We start from the raw sequence: 19,736 nt of genomic DNA on the forward strand, positions 1-19,736 counted from the left end.
TGTCTGGCCTTGTAGCTGATGACCCCTGGGGTCCTAACCTGTGTCTCCTAACATAAAAAACCTCACTCACCTGTATGTGGTCCTGCCGCTGCTCCATTCCCGCCGGACCAGAAAGCGACTTGGTCCTGTGATTGGCTGCAGCGATAACTGGACCAATTTGCTTCCTGGTCCTGAGGCAACCAGAATTGGCCAGTGACAGTGCAGCAGCGGGACCATGGACAGGTGAGTGGGGCTTGTTACGTTAAGGGCCACAGGTAAGAACCTCAGGGGTTGTCGGCTCCAAGGCTGGTCAACCCTTTTAAAACCTTATCAATGTAGTATTATATTAATAATTGTACGTTTTTTAACTTGAACCTGTGATTGCTTGATTGATTTGAGTTTGATTTGATTCAACTTTGTCATTACACATGTATAAATACAGAGTAACAAAATAGTTTGCATTTAATCGCAAATTAATGTAGAAGGTAGGAATAGTTATGTACAGATTATGTCCAAATAAGTTACGTATACAGGTGTTTATATTGCTATACAGAGAGTAAATATACAGATGTACTATGGACAAATATACAGATGCACTGATGTATACATATATGCAGATGTGCTAATGTATACATATATAACAAAGACTTATGCTATGACAGTCTCCCAAACTATAGCAGTAACCAATGTGAATATTGAGAAAGAATGAATGACAGTCATGGTCATAGGGAGGGATGGAGGGGAGGAGTGGTGTAGAGGGTTAAATGAGTGTGGATGGAAAGGTTCAGCGGGGGGCTGAGTTCAGTAGGGTGACAGCTGTGGGAAAGAAGCTGTTCTTAAACCTGCTGGTTTTATTCTGAAGGGTCCTGTAGCGCCTTCTAGAGGGAAGGAGCTGAAAGTTTATTGGCAGGATGAGTGAAGTCCCTAAGAACGATGAGTGCCCGGCGTAGACATCTCTTCTTGTGAACATCCTCAACGGCAATGCTTGCACATTACACTGCAATACTTCTGTAAAAGGAGTACTAAGATGGCAGGCGAGGTGGCCTTCAGTAGTCCTCCGACTGCCATAACAACTGCTCGGCCCCTCGCAATTGATTCCACGACAACAGCTCTGTACCTGATGGTTATGAGATTGACGGGACAATCATGTGACCCCAACACTCTAATGGTTTAAATGCCGCAGTCGCTATTGATGGCAGCATCTCAGTGGTAATTAGCCAAGATCAGCTTTATGGAGCTGGGTCAGGGGTTTACACTCCTTCCATTATTATGATGTACATGTATGTCAAATACCGAGAAGGGGGTAAATCGGCAAACTCCCTTTAATGTAAAGCACCAGGGATTCTTTGGTGTAAGTGCAGATTCGGAGCATGCATGAATGGGAAGATGCACCAAGAGGTTGCAGCTTTCAGCAGTAACGTGCCATGGTGGTGAACCGTGTGGTGCCTGATTTAGGTTGCTTTGGATTGCAGTAGCAGAGGGTGTAACTTTAAAAGGAGTGTCTACTAGTCTAATACATAATATTCTATACACATGCAGTTTGTGTGACTGTTTTTAGGCAGTTTTTCTGTGTCCATGCCAAATTGGAATTGAAAAAAGGGGAAATATTAAAGAGGACTTGTCCCCTCTCCTGACATGTCTGTCCTAGTAACTACTTGCATTCCTCATGTAATAACATTTCTAGAGCATCTATTCTTATGTCTGTATGTTGTGCCATTCCTTTATTATTTCTACTAGACGTTTATGAATGACTTGCTAGCAGTAAAGGTACAGATGGTTGTTACCAGTTGGGGGTGTGTCCCTGCACAGTCTAAAACCAGCAGCGCTGATTGTCAGACACACCCACCACTGTTAATACCCAGCAGTACCTTTTAGGCTGGTTTCACACAAGCGAGTGTCATGCTCCAGACTCACAGCGTGAGTATCAGACCGCTCCTGTCCTGACCTCCCAGCACTGACCGGGTCACATAGCATTATATTGATTTATGATGCTGTGTTACCCTTACAGTTCTGGAGTGTTTTGTATAAGACTGACATAATGCTGTCAGTGTTATCCAATACATTCCAGAACTGTAACGGTTACATAGCATCATAAATCAATATAATGCTATGTGACCCTGTCAGTGCTGGGAGGTCAGGACGGGAGCTGCCACATAGTCATGCTGCGAGCCCGGAGCGTGAAACCAGCCTTACCGCAGACTGCTGGCAGTTTATTTGTAGGCACCTAGCAGGATTAATACAGGAATGGCACAAAATTGGGTCAGAACAATAGATTCTCCAGAATTGGTATTACATGGGGAATGCAAATAGTTAGTAAAACTGACATTTCAGGAGAGGTTAGAGCTCCTCTTTAAAGACAAATTTATTCCACTTCTTGCTTTGGCTTAGAAAATTGCCTCAAAAACAGCATGTTCGTTTCCAGCTTCACGGCACAGCCTATCGGGCATACGGTCTTGGCAGGTCTATGGGCCTTTTTTAGGCCCACTGGCTGCCTTGGTAATCATCAGTACCTTGTAATTGCATTTGTGGGGGTGATTGGGATAGAGGGAGGACCCGTTTGACCCTGTCAAACCATTTAGATGCAGAGGTCCCTATTGCGGGTGCATGTTACTGCCGGCACCCGCTGTGGGTTCTGCGCCTGTGCCATCCCATGGTCATAGCTTGGTACCTTATGCGCTCAGTTAGAATAATCAGCGCTCTATTTCCCACGTAGAGATATGGCGTCGTGGGTCCACAGATTGCACGCTGTTCTCAGATTTTAATTTCCCGGCTCTTCCTATATTTCAGAAGGTCATGAAGGGAGCACAAACATGTTCTCAGGCCAACATCTGTTGCCAACAACACCCTGGCTAAGGTTGGTGTCGGAGTCTTTCACACTGAGCAGCGTTCCTCTTTACTCAGTGAATGAGCTGTGCACAAGATCTGTCAGCACTGGCCGGGTCAGCGCAGCGCAGAACAGAAGAGATATTGACAGCAGATAAGTAGAGCCTGGCATCAGAAGCTCCGCCATCATCGCTACCTGTGTGAGCGAGCGTACCCTGCAGCTGCTGCACCTTCCCAACAAGTCTGGTGACACTTTGTCATCTCGCCCATTGTGTGGACTGCCAGAGTAAACCCAAAGTAAAGAAGCGTTCGCCCAGCATCAGGCAGCGCTGTAATCCCCAGGAGACCTGCTTGCTGGGAGTCTTTTTACACCGGTTTTAGTTCAGACGCTGCAGACCAGGGGCTGAGTCTTCACTGGTTTTTGTCCCAAATTGGTTTGATGGCAACAGAATGGAACACAACTCTGCAACGGTTTTTGTCCAGCTGAAAGCCAACGTTTCACCGGAAAGCAGCCCGATCCCATTATAGTCGATGGGGTTTGGCGGTAAACGGCCAGGTCCAGTGAACTTCGGTGCAACCTGCCAAATCCGTTTTAACAAAGGTGTAAACCTACCCTCATAGATTAAAGGGCTGTCTCTGGCGCTCCCAAATAATTAAATGGAGCGGAAGCTTCTTTTTTCTGACCAGCCAGGACTTTTCTTGTCCATTTTATGGGGTGGTGCACTGGACGGGGCCCAATTTTTTATTTTTTTTATTTTATTTACGTAGGCTGCTATATGCAATAAAAAGGTTTTGATAGTCGTGTCCCTTTTAATTTATGAACACAGGAGACCTTCTATTCAGTAACCTACATTGGCTTGAAAAGAGGGTGTCAGTCACTACTTAAAGGGTGTTACTTGTCCTGAACTCCCGATGATTGTTTTGCTGGGATTAATTGCTTTGTGTGGGTGTCATGGGGAGCTGCTGATGGGGTCACTCGAGGTACGTACAGGCACCTGCGATTCCATTCTCGATACGTGAAAATGTTTTAATACATACCGGCTGAGCACACCTGTGTGTGGCTTATGGGGGTGAATATATTCCAGGCATGTACGGCATGTTGACAGTGGAATTACTGCACGATGCTCTCGAGGGTTTCCTGGCAAGAAGATGCTGTGTGAATTACCTCCTGCCGAGCAGCGCTCACCACCTCTGCTCACGTCTAGAAGGACTTGACCCTCTGATCAGCAAATGCTAGACGTGCCTCCATCAGAAGATATAGAAAGATGACTGCATGGACGGGCAAAATGAGGAGCTAACTAATCAACACTAAGGGCTCATGCACACGACTGTATGGCCTTTTCAGTGTTTTGCGGGCCGTTTTTAACTGATCCGTTTTTCTGTTTTTTGTTTCAGTAGTGTTTCTTGTTCCATTTTTCCGTAAGGCATATACAGTATACAGTAATTACATGGAAATTTTATGCCCAGCCCAAATTTTTTCTAATAGATGGTTCCGCAAAAACGGAACGGATACGGAAGACATACGGAGTACATTCCGTATGTGTTCCTTTTTTTTTTTTTTTTTTGCGTACCCATTGACTTGAATGGAGCCACGGAACATGATTTGCGGGCAATAAAAGGACATGTTCTATCATTGAATGGAAATACGGAAACGGAGTGCACATGGAGACACTTCAGTTTTTTTTTTGGTTTTTTTTTTTTGCTGACTCATTGAAATGAATGGTTAAGTATAAGTAACGCATACTGAACAAAAAAAACAGCCAGTATACTATACGCAAAAAACGTTCGTGTGCTTGAGCCCTAAAAGTGAGGGCCTATTTTTGCAAGAGCTTACAATCTATGAGGAAATAGGGTTGGCACAAGGTAAAAATGCTTGTGTTGTACAATAATGCAACCATCTTTTATATGGATAGGGGAGGGCAGATTAAAGGGGTTTTCCGAGATTTTTATACTAATGACCTGAGGATAGGTCATCAGTATCTGATCGGTGGCGGTCCGACCAATTAGCTGTTCGAGAAGGCAGCGGCGCTTGCAGTAGCTCCGTGACCAGCTAAGTCGAGGCCAATGTCAACACGTTCATCGGTCACATGGCCTAGATGCAGCTCCGCTCCATAGAAGTGAATGGAGCTGAGCTCGATACCCAGCACGGTCACTATACAATGTACGGCGCTGTGCTTGGTGAGCTGAGAGAAGGCGGCGGCGCTCACAGCTGATTGGCGGGGATCCCGTGTGTCGGACCCCCACCGATCAGATACTAGTAGCCTATCCAGAGGATGCATGAGCTTGTCTGTATATGTACAGCTATAACGTGTGCAAGGAATGGTTTGGGGCACTGATAAATGAAGACGTCCGGTTCTGAGGAGTCAGATTAGGGAATGTGCTTAAAAAGAAGTGTATTTAAGGTTTGCTTGAAATTGTGGACTTTGGGAATTGATCTTTATGTCCGGGTATTGCATTCCAGAGACCTAGTGCAGCATTTGAAGTTTTTGGGATGGGAGTGGGAGGTGCGACTTATGGAGAACACTCAGCTGGCCATACATCTTAGACAGCTGTCGGCAGACAGCTCACTCTCTGGACTGCCCCATACACATGCATGCTCGGCTACCAGACACTTGATGATGGCAGCTCTTCTACAGAGGACAAAAGAGGCATGTTAAACACCTTTTTCCCTGACATCTACTGTCGGGGGAGATCCGGAGGTCCCCCCATACACATTAGATGGTCGGTCGGTGGATCCTGCTGAATTTGGTGGGATCATCTGACAGACATCTAATGTGTAATGTGTATGGCCAGATTTAGTCTTAGAACGTTGGTAGAGCAGTGTACACAATTTGGGCGGAACACAGATATGAGGGCCGAGATATAGGGGCATGCAGCACTGTGGAGGGCTTTGTGGGTGAAAGAAATTTATAGAGACACTACCATCAAAAATGTTATCACTTATTAACAGCCTGTATAGGAGTTTAATCTCTCCTTGCTGACTGCTACAAAGGGACAGTATTTTGTATTTCATTTTCAACGGTATAGTACTGCTGAAATGAAATGGAGAAACAGGCAAAAAATGTAAAAAAAAAATTTTCTATGAATTTTGAATTGAAAAAATAACCATTTCTGACTGAATTGTTCATTTAAATTGTATACTAAAGTGGACAGTAATACTGTAATAAATTGTATACTAAAGTGGACAGTAAGGGCTCATTCAGACGGCCGTATGCTGTCCGCAAAAATACTGAATGCTATCCGTTTTTTTGCGGATCCGCAAAAAAAATGAAACATGTCCTATACTTGTCCGTGAAAATCAGGACATGGCCCCACTGAAGTCTATGGGTCCGCAAAAATACTGAATGCTATCCGTTTTTTTGCAGATCCGTTTTTTTGCGGATCCGCAAAAAAACGGATAGCATTCAGTATTTTTGCGGACAGCATACGGCCGTCTGAATGAGCCCTAATACTGTAATAAATTGTATACTAAAGTGGACAGTTTGGCAGGACCCCTTTAAAGTTATTTCCCCGTTTTGCTCTAGTGTAATTATATAGCAGAGGACGAAACTTGGTGGAAGGTAGTCATGTTGCTGACTGTTTGTTGCCAGAATATATCAGATTTTCTTCCAAGATCTGCACTGTGCATGGATCCTATACGACAGCGCACAGACATTTAGGCACTCGGAGCCCCCTCATGATGGCACTGTATAACCTCTATAATACATTGTGATGCTGCATGCCACTATTCTGTGCAAATTGTGTGGGAAAGTTTGAAAGTCAGGACGAACAGGGGTGCGGTATAGGTGACCAAACCAACTGATCTGAGCCGGACAGATGGCAGATGTCATGTTTTGGCAGTGGTTTATTCCTCTGTCTCTATTGGGAACACATGTACTCGGCTGAGCTGGGAGTGCATATGTGTAGGGAGGAATAGCTGACGGCTGACAGGTGTCTAAGGCGAATGGGCACCTTTTAGGGATCATGCACACAGCTGTTGCCTAGCGTGCCCATATTGCGGCCCACAAACAGTGGGTCCTTAATATGCGGGCACCGGCTGTATGCACCCCCCATCACGGATGCGGACCCATTTAATTGAATGGGTCTGCAATCCAGAAAATGCAGAGCAGAACGGAGGCACGGAACCCCATGGAAGCACTCTGTAGGTTTCTCTCCATGCCTCCGCACAGCAAAAATAATAGAACATGTAATATATATTTTTTGTGGTGTGGACGGATCGCGGACCCATTCAAATTGAAAGGGTCTGGATCCGTCTGCAGAATCCACACGGATGTTGACTATGCATTGGGGACCGCAAATTGCGGTCCTCCATGCACGGAACGGCCAACCAGCGGCTGTGTGCATGAGCCCTTAGTCTGCCAGCCTGTGCTGTAGGATTCCTTTAATGGGGCTTCAAAAGCCGTCAGTGCACAGAGCAACGATAAGGCTAAGGTCAGGAGGGTACAGCCACACGTGGGTATGCTGTGGATATTCCATGGTATGGATGTTGTTGCAGAACTCATCCAGGAAATGCAGTGGGTCTGTCCCTGTGCATTTCAAAAAATCTGTCTCTCCGGATGTTATCTGGAGAAACGGATCCGTTATATATATTTTTCACATCTTTACCGTTCTGCGCATGCGCAGACCGGAAGGATGGATCCGGCATTGCAGTATTTTTAATGCCGGATCCGGCACTAATACATTTCAATTCCGGCAACCGATCTGGAATATTAGACGGAGCAGCATGCCGCGGTATTTCTTCCGTCCAAAACACCAGTGACTGAACTGAAGACATCCTGATGCATCCTGATTTCTCTCCATTCAGAATACATGGGGATATACCTGATCAGTTCTTTTCCGGTATTGAGCCCCTAGGACGGAACTCCATGCCGGTAAAGAAAAACGCTAGTGTGAAAGTATCCTTAAGAATTAACTGGGAGAAATCGGTCTATATGCCTTTGGGTAGGGCAGACTGGACCGGTCCCTCCCATGTAGAACAACTAAAGGTGGTAAACACATTCAAGTGTTTGGGAGTACACATTACTAAAGGATATTCCCAGGCTCTGTCACTTCACATCTACCCTTTGGTTGAACACATACGGAACAAACTCCAAAACTGGAACACACTGCCTATTTCAGTGGCAGGACGAGTCGACCTAATTAAAATGATCATACTCCCCAAGGCTCTTTATGCTCTCCAACACTCGGAGGTGTCAATACCTAAATCGGTGTTAAAGAAATCGATTCCCTAAACAGAACTTTAATTTGGGGCAGATCCAGAGCCAAACTTAGCTTGGACACCCTAAAACGCCCCAAAACGGAGGGAGGTATGGCATCACCAGACTATTGTATCTATTACCTAGCAGGTCAGCTGCGACTTATCAATACTTGGTATACAACTGATGACCTAACCACACCAGAGTACTTTTTAAAACAGTACTTAAACTGTTACACATTATGATCAGTTTTGGAAATGCCTCTTAAACTCCAATAATCACTGCTGCCGCTGCACAGACTGGCTCAAACGGTCTGGAAAGAGGCAAAATCACTGTCTCAATTTACGGAGGTCGTCTCTGACGTTCCTCTGTGGGGCAGTCAATGAATACCGCATATGCAGGTGGTTATGGGAGCGGATAGATGGCAGTTGGCGGGAGTTACAACCCTTGGAGACATCTATGATCGGGGAGTGTTGATGACGTTTGAGGCTCTCGCAGAAATACAATATCCCCTGTACCCAATTCTCCTCCTATTTACAACTTAGATCTGCTATACAGAATACATTCCCGAACACCAACACCACAGTCTCTAAGTACCCACTCATAGGGATTGTCAAAACCCAGGGTCCCAGAAGATTAGTATCAGTCATCTATTCCCATTCAGTACAAGCGAAGGTCAGTACCAACCTCCTGACGGCAATAGACAAATGGAGAAGACTGATTCCCACACTTAGATTTATTAGAATCTCATTCACAAGTATCACCGGCAGTCAATAACAAAATAATTCAACTTTACATCTTTCACCAAACCTATCTCACACCAACTAGATTACATAGAATGCGCAGAGCGTTGTCCACGGTGTGGAGAACTGGAGGCGGACTTCTGGCGCAAGATGTGGATGTGCAGCCCGGTTGCGGATAGAATGTACCCCTGAGGTTTGCCTGCTGGGAATAATGAATGAGGATAGGTGGGATCTCTACACAACAATATTTCTGAGGGAATCACTTTTCATGGCCCTTTAATGTATTGCTCTGAGATGGTCCGACCCCAATACGCCGAATTTCACCATGTGGAAATTACAGATAAATCAGATCCTACCATTCATAGTGCTAGTATTGAAACGTCAAAATAAACCTAAAAAATTTGACAAGGTCTGGGGACGGTGGGGCGAATCACCCCAAACTGTATACTCAACCTGGAGACTGAGACCAGCTCTGTCAGCAGCTCGAGGATCCATGGCTCAGTCGGCTTAAGGGGGTCACCTGAATGTATCGTACGATGCAAATTCTAACTTGGTGGGTGACTGAAGAAATTGATAGTAAGGAATTTTTCTCTCTGTATTCTGACATGTAACAGAACTGTATGATGTTGATGTTATCTCTCATGTTAATAAGAGTTAAAAAAAAAGGCAAATCAGACATCATATAGGACATGGCAACACCTTTCTAACAAAGCTAGAACCAGCCCTGTACCTCACATGGATCCAGAGATCTCCCCATTCACTGCTCCATTTACTCTGCTAGATTATCTTCAGCCTCACAGCTCAGGAGTGTGTCCTTTCTGCTGCTGCTCTCTCCCTGTAACTGCCGCAACTTCTAAGGGTGCTTTCACACTAGTGGTTTTGTTTTCCGGTATTGAGTTCCGTCACAGGAGCTCAATACCGGGGGAAAAAAACGGATCTGTTTTATTCTAATGCATTCTGAATGGAGAGCGTTCCATTCAGGAGGCATCAGTTCAGTCTCTTTTTTAAGTTTTTTGGACAGAGAAAATACCACAGCATGCTGCAGTTTTATCTCCGGCCAAAAATACTGAACACTTGCCAGAATGCCGGATCCAGCATTAATTTACATTGAAGTGTATTAGTGCCGGCATTCAGTGTTCCGGCAAAACGGATACGGCATGCGCAGACCTTTAAAAATGCCCAAAATTATAATACCGGATCAGTTTTTCCAGGTGACACCGGAGAGACGGACCCGGTATTGCACAAATGCCATCAGTTTGCGTCCGGATTGCCAGATCCAGCAGGCAGTTCCGGCGACGGAACTGCCTGCCGGAATCCTCTGCCGCAAGTGTGAAAGTACCCTAACAGAACATATGGCTAGTGGCTGTTGTAGGTTTAGGGCTCATTCACACGACCGTATGAATGGGGCTGCATCCGTTCCACAATTTTGCAGAACGGGTGCAGACCCATTCATTTTAATAGGGCTGCAAAAGATGCAGACAGCACACCATGTACTGTCCACATCCATTGTTCTGTTCCGTGACCCCGCAAAAAAGATAGAGCATGTCCTATTCTTGTGGAGGATTCAATCAGCACAACCCTATATGTAGGTGCACATTGCTATGGCGAAATACATATACAAAGAAAAAGACACAAATGCAATGGCACTCTGCAACCAGCATTCTGCTCTGCCTCTATGCTGGATGAGGCATTGGTGTACATTTTGGCCAAAGCGTAATAAGCCACTGACCACGTCAAGGTCGCCTCTATGGAGTGGTCCCTAACACTAGTTCCTACCTGTTTGTGGGCCATGACAGCCACACAAAGTCCAGGGAATGCAGGTGCAGCATGCACGCCCAGCACACTCTGCTTTTAACCCCGTCCGGTGCCATTACAGCTTTCATCGGATCCAGGGATGCACCTGCATTCCCTGGACTTTGTGTGGCTGTCATGGCCCACAAACAGGTAGGAACTAGTGTTAGGGACCACTCCATAGAGGCGATCTTGACGTGGTGAGTGGCTTATTACGCTTTGGCCAAAATGTACACCAATTCCTCATCCAGCATAGAGGCAGGGCAGAATGCTGGTTGCAGAGTGCCATTGCATTTGTGTCTTTTTCTTTGTACATGTCCTATTCTTGTCTACAATTGCGGAAAAGAATAGGCATTTCTATCATAGTGCCGGCCATGTATGGACCGCAAAACATGGCGGTCGTGTGAATGTAGCCTTAAAATCAGCACGTTTGACCTGTACAAATAGTTCACCAGCTACACTAAATTTCCAATTACATCCAATTACAAAAGTATTCAGATCTAGGTGGTGGTTTGAAAAATGTAGAATGTGCTTTGTGACAACCCCTTTAAGGTAGTGCTTTTGAAGTCCTTTGCATGCCTTGTATTGTCCACACAACCCAAAATATTTAGTATAGCACCAGACACAGCATCAATGATAGTTTCCCTACTGTAACATAATGCCAATAACAGTGCCACTCTAACACGAGCGGTGGGAATACGCAGAAGTGCCCCCAATCTTCTAAAAATGAAAAGTAAAAAAGCCCGGAGGCATTGCTGTGGTTACAGACACTACTATTTATACGCGTGCTTTCGATGGTTTCCCTCCCTGCCATATGCTGTAGTACATCCCGGTCATTTGGGAGTCCCTTACACGCAGGCATCTGTCATTGCGATAATCCAGCGTTGGTTGGGTCCTGTGGGTGTTGAGTAGAAGGGATTTGACGATACTATGACTATGAATTACTTCTGTACGTGTTTGTTCTTCCTTCTTGGCAGTGCACGGCCCGTGTTTATTATAGACTCTGATTTCCTTGTCCAGGGCAGGTTACTGAAACAGTGACTCACGTTAAGCGCCATGGTCATCCGCTTGAGTCACATGTTAAAAACTCCATTTATGTTGGTCTGTAGCCAAAAATGTTGTAAGGAGATCTTCAGCCTCCCATGATCTCGCTGAGCTGGGGTCTTGGATTTCAGGGGATCGTGGGATTTACTTGCCTTAGGGCTCTTTCACACTTGCGTTGTCCGGATCCGTTGTGTACTCCATTTGCCGGAATTACACGCCGGATCCGGAAAAACGCGTAAGAACTAGGGGTGCACCAAAATGAAAATTCTGGTCCGAAACCGAAAATTCAGGATGCCCTTGACCGAAAACCGAAACTGCCTTTTTGCCCAAATACTTTTAAAATACTTTTTTTTAAATGATTTTATTAATTCTTTTTCATGAATTTAATAAATCATATTATATAACATGGTGCTTCCTCATACACAAGTGATTGTACAAAACAACAGTGCAAGAAACAGTTGTAAAACCAACCTCAAACTGTAAACAGACGTAGCCTCAGGTCAAGAACAAATTTTTGCTGGGAGAGGGGGATCTGTATGGAGAGGGGGATCTGTGGCTTGCTCTGTTATGGAGAGGGGGATCTGTGGGTGGCGCTGTTATGGAGAGGGGGATCTGTGGGTGGCGCTGTTATGGAGAGGGGGATCTGTGGGTGGCTCTGTTATGGAGAGGGGGATCTGTGGGTGGCTCTGTTATGGAGAGGGGGATCTGTGGGTGGCGCTGTTATGAAGAGGGGGATCTGTGGGTGGCGCTGTTATGGAGGGGGGGATCTGTGGGTGGCGCTGTTATGGAGGGGGGGATATGTGCACTGTTATGGGCATAACAGTGCACAGATCCCTTTCCCCATAACAGTGCACAGATCCCCCCTCCCCATAGCAGTGCCATAGACCGATCCCCCTACCCATAACAGCCCCGGCCCTGCTGCTCACAGCAGACTAATCACTCACTGCATCTTTATTTTACCTTACAATCGTGACGCTCCAGTAACAACTCTGCAGGCAGAGCGGAGGGCGGCGTAACGTCACTTACTCACGTGACGCACCTGCTCCGCCCACTTTATGAATGAAGGAGGCGGAGCAGGCGCGTCACGTGAGTAAGTGACGTTACGCCGCCCTCCGCTCTGCCTGCAGAGTTGTTACTGGAGCGTCACGATTGTAAGGTAAAATAAAGATGCAGTGACTTAAAGTAAACCGCCCGGCGCCCGCCCGCACAAATCCCAAACCCCATATTTTCTGCCGATATGTACCAATATCGGCCGAAATGGATTAGGCCCATTTTCGGCCGATATTTTCGGCCGCCGGAATTTCGGTGCACCCCTAGTAAGAACGCATAATTTTTTCTTTCCGGATGCGTCTTTACTGCTTTCTTGGTAAGATACTGATCCGGAAATCCTGAAGCCAACATCAAGTGCTGTTTCGATGGATCTGTCGTACGGATCCATCAAAACAGCGGATCCGTCGTGTACTGATGAGCGGATCCAGTACTTATCCGAAAATTTCTAGTTTGTTTTTACAACTAATAAAATATGCAAGGGACAAACACACAATACTCACCTCCAGGAGCTTCTTTCACGCCCTGTCTTCTCACGCGCGGGCTGTCTAGTGGAAGTTTTCGCGCCAGCCAAGCCCTTCCTACTTTTTGGCGCAAGCGCAACTTCCGGATCTGTCGTTGTGTCGTAACAACTGAAGATGTTAGGACGGATCCGGAATAATACATTTCAATGGGCATTAATTCCGGATCCGGCCTTGCAGCAAGTGTTCAGGATTTTTGGCCGGAGGAAAAAGCGCAGCATGCTGCGGTATTTTCTCCGGCCAAAAAACGTTCCGGTCCGGAACTGAAGACATCCTGATGCATCCTGAACGGATTTCACTCCATTCAGAATGCATTAGGATAAAACTGATCAGGATTCTTCCGGCATAGAGCCCCGACGACGGAACTCTATGCCGGAAGAAAAAAACGCAAGTGTGAAAGAGCCCTATCTTAGGTAGGGGCTCATTTTTTGCAGGATGAGAGGATGGTTTTATTGGCACTATTTTGGGGGGCATATGACTTTTTGATCGCTTGCCATTTTTAATTATTATTTTTTTTATTTTATTTTTTACTGTGTACATCTGAGGGGTTAGGTCATGGGGTATTTTTATAGAGCAGATTTTTACGGACGCGGCGATACCTAATATGTCAACTTTTTTTTTATTTATTTTAGTTTTACTAAATAATAATTTTGACATTTTTTTTAGTTTTAGTGTCTCAAGTCTGAAAACCATAGTTTTTTTTTTTTTTTTATCCGATTGTCAGTGGCTAAATTGGGATATAAATTTATTACTCCATGGAAGTGTGATACTCCCTGAAGCCACCGTCAATGCAGAGGCCCGGATGATCGGGGCACGTGTCACACTGAGTAGTGGTGTCCTTCCGTATCCCCCTCCTGTGACACACACTGCACTGTCCGTCCCTTCTTTCCAGTATGGGGGACCACACCTGGTAAGTGTTGGTCAGGGACGATCCGGGCGCCTCCAGTTCCCGAGGTACTCCGGCCTGCTCTTCCCCTGTCAGAAAAGATCAGGGCCTTAAGGACTGCCTCATAGAACTGGAGGAATGTCCCTGTGCTGCCAGCGCTCCGGGACAGCACAAAAGAGTTGTACAAGGCAACCTGTACCAAGTAGACCGCAACTTTTTTGTACCATGCCCAGGTTTTGCGCATGGCGTTATATGGCTTGAGGACTTGATCAGAGAGATCAACTCCTCCCATATACCGATTGTAGTCGACGATACAATCGGGCTTGAGGACCGTTGCCTCGGGACCTCGCACAGGGACAGGGGTGATGCCGTTACCGTGAATTGTGGACAGTATAAGGACATCCCTCTTGTCCTTATATCTGACCAGCAACAGGTTTCCACTGGTAAGGGCACGGGTCTCACCCCTGGGGATAGGTACCTGGATGGGGTGGGTAGGGAGGCCGTGTTGATTTTTCTGCACGGTCCCACAAGCGGATGTGGATCTGGCGGCGAGGGACTGGAACAAAGGGATACTAGTATAAAAGTTATCCACGTACAGGTGGTAACCCTTATCTAGCAGTGGGTGCATAAGGTCCCACACAAGTTTCCCGCTAACACCCAGAGTGGGGGGACATTCTGGGGGTTGAATACGGGAATCTCGCCCCTCGTACACACGAAACTTGTAAGTGTACCCTGAGGTACTCTCACGAAGTTTGTACTGCTTCACACCATACCTCGCCCGCTTTGAGGGAACATACTGGTGGAAAATGAGTCTCCCCTTGAAAGCAATGAGAGACTCGTCAACCGCGACCTCCCTTCCAGGTACATAGGCCTGTACAAATTTGGCCCCAAAGTGATCGATGACAGGCCTGATTTTGTACAGGCGGTCATAGGCAGGATCACCTTGGGGGGGACATGCTGCATTATCTGCATAATGCAGGCATTTCCGGATGGCCTCAAACCGGGAGCGTGTCATGGCCGCACTGTAAAATGGGGCCTGGTAGAGGACGTCCCCACTCCAGTAATGCCTGACACTAGGTTTCTTGACTAGGCCCATGTGCAGCACGAGGCCCCAAAATGCCCTCATCTCGACTGCACTGACCGGAGTCCAGCCACCGGGCCTAGCCAAAAAGGAGCCCGGGTGTTGAGCAACAAACTGTTGGGCGTACAGGTTTGTTTGATCCACCATTATGTGGCCTGGATGTGTTTCTAGAGCGTAATAATATTACAGGCTATAGCTACTAGAGAGGGGTCGTTGATCCAGGGAGATATTCTGATTGCCTGATTGGAGTCGGGAAGGAATTTTATATTCCCCTAAAGTGAGGAAAATTGGCTTCTACCTCACAGGTTTTTTTTGCCTTCCTCTCGATCAACTTGCAGGATAACAGGCCGAACTGGATGGACAAATGTATTTTTTCGGCCTTATGTACTATGTTATGTACTATTAGATTTACAAAGTGGTCACTGAAAAAAAGACTAAAGTAGTCATTCAGTGAAGCCCACTGTGGAAATCTGGATTCCTGGCTGGCCTACAAAATCAGGAATCACTGGCTCAAAATGCTCAGGGGTACACCAGACAAGTTCACCGGCAGGGGGCTCCGGTGGATTTAACTGGTGGGCCGGAAAACTAGTGTGGGCCACAGGCTCCCTAGCATGGCAGGCCACAGGGTCCCTAGCATGGCGGTCCCCTTGCTCCGCCTGGCTGCGTCTCCGCCGCCAGGACGTGGATGACAAAAGTAAAGTGGGGTCATCCTCGTCTTCACTGGGACTCTCGTATTCGGAGGCAAGCTGGGCGTATGCCTCCTCGGCCGAGAACATCTGGCGGGCCATAGGGGAGTGTGTGTGTGCGTGCGTGATAAACTTTATTTGGTGTGCGTGTGTGTGGGGGCACGGGTGTTCGCGAACTTACCCTAAACCTAACAGACAAAAAAAATTATCAAAAAAAGGCCAAAAAATGTGAAAAAAAAATTCAAAATTGCTGATCAACCGTCCGAAGTTGATCAGCGGTGGTGTGTGCGATGCACTAAGAGTGCCGGCCACAGTACTTTTGCCCAAAAAAACTGCTTTCGCCTCAAAAAAAGTTGGGGGGGGGGGGGCAGGGGGGCAAGCTGCAGCACCCCTGGGGGGTCTAGGGTCCCAACCTTTCCCTAAATACCTGGGTGCACAGATGGGGGTTCTGGGGCACAGATTGGGTGCTGGCTGACGATCCCTGGATCCTGAGCTCTTTACTGATGGGGGTGCTGGCTGGAGATCCAATGCAGCGCTCCTCTCTCCTCTGCTCCCGGACGGAAAAGGAGGAGAGGAGCGCTGCAGTAATTTGACTGTACAGGGACACACCCCCAATTGGTAACACAAAGCTGGACTTTTATAAATGAACAAGAATAGAAGAAGAATGTCATAAGAATTAAGCTTCCAGCATTGTAATTTCATGTGGGATACAATAATTTAGCAAAACAGATGCGTCAGGAGAAGTGACAGGCCCCGTATGCCTGCAGAATATAGATTAGTGCCCCTTTTGTCCGCCCGGAATAAAAATGCCCCATAGATAATTGCCACCATTAATAAACAAAATAAAATAAAATAAAAGACCATGCACTCCCCTGACGAGCACAGCTTGTGTCCCCGCACTGTTTTTATTTTCATTTCACTATCTTTATTTTTAAAAATGCAACAATGAGGCCTTATTCACACATCAGTGTTGAGTCAGCGTTTGGTCAGTGATTTCTATTAGTGACTATGAGCCAAAACCAGTTGCGGGTCAGAAACGCAGAACCGGAGCAAATTATACCTTATGTCTTTGTAGCCTCCACTCCTGGTTGTGGCTCACAATCACTGATCGAACACCGACGGTGTCAATAAGGCCTTACTGTAACGCACGGCTATCTTTTCAGTAGCCATCTTGTTGTCACACACATAATTACACTATAATGGGGACCGCTGTAACCCACTTTGTGCAGCGGTTTTGGTCCGGCCAGTTCTCTGCATGTTTGCCAGGTTGTGGCTGGATCTCCGCCGGGCCCCATTATAGTGAATGGTGCTGGCGGGTATCGGGCAGCTTCTGGCAACGCTGGATCCAGACTTCTCCAGCAGGCTGCTCCTTGCCAGAGATGCCACGTTGTTGGATTGTAAGGCAAGCTCCCTATCAAGTTACTAAACCACGTCATGTGAGCCAGGATAAGTGGATTATTTCCGTGCATTTTTTGTCGAGCTTTAAAGGGAAATGTGTCATCCGAGAGTGACCTGCCGTTTAAATCACCTTTTTATGTTTAAAATCTTTTTTAATCATTTCTGTATGTTATTTTTAATTTTCCATGTCACTTTTAACATTTAAACTAAAACCAAAAATCCTGCCGGCCACTACGTCTAATAATTGGCCGCACTTCTTGGTTTATACAGATCACTTTCCTGCGGTTATATACCAAAAACCTGCCTGTAATGATACCACCTCTGTGTATAGATAAGACAGGATCCTCCATTCACAGTAGCTGATTGTCACATCTTATCTATTCTTTCCTTGTACAATGACCTCTGCACAGGTCACAGAGCATGCCTAGGAAACTCTCCCATAGAAGCCAATGAAGTCCCCTCCTGACCATTGTGTCTATGGACCATGGGGCTGCCGTAAAACAATTTTTTTTTAATGCTGTTAAGAAAAGCTCAGGCAAAATGGCCGCCCCCATAGTCATGTTCCAGAAATAGAATAAAAAAATCAGCAGTCTGAAAATAAAAACAGATGACCGTCACATTAGTAGATTTTCCCCACTGTATCAGTTTTGCCCAAAGTACTCTGTGCGGTTTTATTGCAGCTCTAAAGGTGGATTTACATGGCGCGATATTCGCGATTCGTTCCCGATAAGCTTCCCATGTAAAGGTGCAGCCGCTCACCATATGAACGTTCGTGCAGGCTCATCTGATATGACGACTAGTCTACACTGACGAACATCCCTAGTGTGATACAAGTTCCTAGAGTTCAGGAAAAAAACAGAAGCTAGTGCTTTTTCCTATAGTGTGCAAGCACGACCACCACTGATGAATTGCAGGGTGGTCATAACCACCGAGCTATGTATAATGTGATGGAAAAATGAATCCAGCCAGCAAAGGAGGCAATATGGAGAATCACAATACATTAGTAAGCGCCTTGTATTAACCTTCTCTACATGATATATGTTATTTGCTGAAGTGAGACATCCCCTTTAATTTATATTCCATATTACATGTGCACCCAGGCAACGGAGAAAAAGCAAATTAAATCGAGAGGTTCCTTCGCATAGACATCTATTATGTCACGGTGCTGGATGCTCTCAATTTTTTTCTTCTTTAAACCTGGGAAATCCTGTAGGAATTTGGAGCGGATGAAGGGCTTGTATTGAGCCCTTGTGTAAGTGATGCCCTCTATTTTCTTAATCTCCTTTTGCCTGTGATTTATTTGTTTAGACGACCGGCAGTAAACTTTTCACATTGACTTTAGGCTTTGGTCTGAGTCGTTCTTTTGAGCCGGTGGGTATGACACGGAGCACGGGAGTGAAGAGGGGAGTCATTCTTCCGCCCTCACTTCCAGGGCTCTCTTGCCCCCATTGAGCTGGAAACAGTGGCCGAGGACAAAAGCTGTATACACTGTACACACAGGGCAGCGGAGCGCCAGTACACTGCCCCATTCTTCGCCCTGTGTGAGAACTGAGGGGGACTCTATTCACTTCCTTTGTAGTGGTGTCTGTCAACAGCACTGTTTGAGGCGAGGCCTATTGTGCCGGCCAGTGTTTCTTATTGACCCAAGTCCGCGACAGCAATCTTCCCAGGGTCGAGATTGGTAACAAGGGAATGTTTGCAGGGGAGAGGGGACTCCTTTTACTGTAGTCTTATAAATGTAAGCTAGGCTAGAACAGACTGTGATGGTCTCAGCGGTATTTATCAGCGTGTGTAGTAGGAAGACCAATTTACCTTACTGGTGTCTGAGAGGTTCCCGAAATAATACAGGGGTGCAGAGGTGTAGCCGTAGGGCACATTCATACTGTGGCTTGTAAAAATGCTGTGAAATTCATGGCTTTTTTTTTGAATTTTCAAAAAAAATAAATTTAATTGAAATTTCTTTTTAAAGGGGGTCGGTTAGTATTCGTATTCAATACTTGTGTGTTTTTTTTTGTTTCTCCCCCCCCCCCTTCAGATGCCTCTGGAAAAACACTGCATGCCAAGACGCACAAAAATGGCTGAAAGCTGTCTTAAAGGGGGTTGTCCAGCCTTTTGGACTTTAACTGTAAACTCTAGCCTGTTGCACCTGTTGAAAAGATTATACTTGCCAGCTCCCCGCCACTCCGTCCCAGCTCCCTCAGTCCCTTCAGCAATCTTTCCTTTCCCATCCTGTAAGCTTCCGGACAGATCTGGTAATGCTGCTGCAGCCAGTGACTGGCCTCAGTGGTGACTTGTCACCAAGCAGCACCTCGCTGCACGGTCATGTGCCGCTCACTGGGGACACGTCACTGTTGAAGCCAGTGATTGGCTGCAGCGGCGCACATGACCCTGACATGCAGAAGTTTATGGAACTTCTGCTGGAAGACCGCTAAAGAGAGCCAGTGACCTGGGGGCAGGTGAGTATGATGTTTGCACATCATCTGGACAACCCCTTTAAAACCGCACAGTAAAAAAAAGTGTTTTTGGGAAGTTTTATGATTTC

At 46.3% G+C, this 19,736-nt stretch overlaps 1 protein-coding gene across 1 annotated transcript in view; it reads left to right on the forward strand.

Annotated features, from left to right (window-relative positions):
• MRPS28 (mitochondrial ribosomal protein S28) overlaps nt 1-19,736 on the forward strand; it is a 120,167-nt gene that overhangs the window by 31,442 nt on the left and 68,989 nt on the right. The window lies entirely within an intron of this gene.

This window comes from Bufo bufo, chromosome 5 (genome assembly GCF_905171765.1).
Source record: "Bufo bufo chromosome 5, aBufBuf1.1, whole genome shotgun sequence".
NCBI lineage: Eukaryota > Metazoa > Chordata > Amphibia > Anura > Bufonidae > Bufo > Bufo bufo.